Genomic DNA, 1,872 nt, shown 5'->3' on the forward strand with positions numbered 1-1,872 from the left:
AACAAGGTTTGTGTGGATATGCATTTAGTGTGTGACATCACGACTCACAGTGATATGTCTCTGACATACCTCTCCAATGGCATGCTGTCCATAGACTGGCCACATGTCTGCCTGTTATGTTTTGTGTGTTCACCAGACAGTTGGTGTCTTTGGTAAATCAGTGGTGGACTCTGGAGAATGCAGTCAGTAAATGCTCACATCTATTGGTATTACTAGTGTCATATTCCTCATAAAGGATGTTACAACAAACCCAGTGACATCTGCAACTGTCTCAGTGTATGACAGCAGTATGTCCAATCTACCCCTGTGTTTGAGCCTCTGTTCCCACTTAGTGATATAGGAGTTGATGCTGAGCTTAGTGAGTGGGGAATGTTATCAAAGGCTTTGGCTAGATCAATGTAGGCTGTATGTGTCACCTTGCCTTCATCCACAGCTCAGGTGATTAATGCCAAGAAGTTGACCAGGTTGAATGAGCAGGTATGACCTACCCTTCACAAAGGTAAACTGTGTGGGATCCTGAGTCTGCAGATTCCCATATCTCTGTTTAGTAGGTGCATGATGATGCATTCCATAACTTTGCATAACAGACCTGTCAGGCAGTTGGGGCAGTATTTCCCAGGGTCTGTAGTTACACCTCATTTGTGGAGAGGGGTGACTGTAGCAGTGTACACTTCAGTAGGGACAAAGCCTGGGGTGAGGCTGTGCTTGAACAGGGCACACAGGTAAGGTGCCAGGTCACTCTGTAGTTCATGTAGAACACAGCCATGGATATTCTCATGTCCCATATAAGCTGTATTCTTGGCCTTGGACAGTGGCATTTTAATCTGTGCTGCAGTAATACTGGGTGCCTGGTGGTGTACTGGTATTGTGAATGGTCCTTGGGGGGGAGTGAGGGGTAATGTTTGCACTCAAGATGCCAGCCATTATATTGGCATTATTTGTTAGCTCTGTCTGGGAGGTACCATTGTCTAGTAGCTCAGAACAATTCTTTGTATTGCCATGGAGATTCTTTACATAACTGTATGAGGCCTTGTGGGTGTCTTTACTATGTGCTCTAATTCTGTTCTCACAGCTAATTTTGTAGTATTTGATGCGGGATCTCAACTATTCATTGAAACTGATAAGGGTTTATTTCCTGTCTTGGGACTTCACCTTATTCCATATCAATTCCCTCCTTCTGTTGTATAGCTTCTTTATGGCAGGGGACAACCAGATCAGCTTCCTTTTTTTGGTGGTGAGGGTCCTGATTGTATTGGATAAGGTGGTATCCATGCATTTTTGTACGTGTTCATAGTGCATTGTTGTTTGATTCAGCTGTCATGCAACTAGTCTCCATTTGCATGGCTGCTGTGAGGCTAGCCACCTCTGATTTTATGAGGGCATAGTTAGTTTTGGTAAAACTTTTCATGGTGGTTGCCTGTGCAGGGAGGGTAGGAGGGTGGTGGATTTCCAAAGGTGATTAATTTGTGTTCAGATATAAAAAGGAAGGAATTGACTATTGGTGTAGAGCAACAGTCGCCTATGTTAGGAAGGATCAGGTCGATGTGATGGGCATGTGCACCGATGCACGAGTAGCTTTCCCAGTTAATGGTGGGGTAGGTGAATTCAACAAGTATGATAGTGTTAGGTTGGATGCTAATATTCCCCAGGGTGTTTATGGACATGGAGTGTGAGTCTTGGGACATGTATGGGGAACCACTGTCTTACCTAACGTCAGCTAAGCCTATAGGATCTGTAATGCATAATGTTGGTCCACTACTCTGGAGGTGTGTGCATCCTTTATGAATATGAAAATACCACCACCATTGGAGCTTCAGTCCATGTTCTGCAGCCAAAAGTTGTGGAATTAATTATAGGCTGGTACTGCAGGGG

The sequence above is a fragment of the Protopterus annectens genome, chromosome 6.part0 (genome assembly GCF_019279795.1).
Source record: "Protopterus annectens isolate FY-2018-M chromosome 6.part0, PAN1.0, whole genome shotgun sequence".
In the NCBI taxonomy this organism is placed as follows: domain Eukaryota; kingdom Metazoa; phylum Chordata; order Ceratodontiformes; family Protopteridae; genus Protopterus; species Protopterus annectens.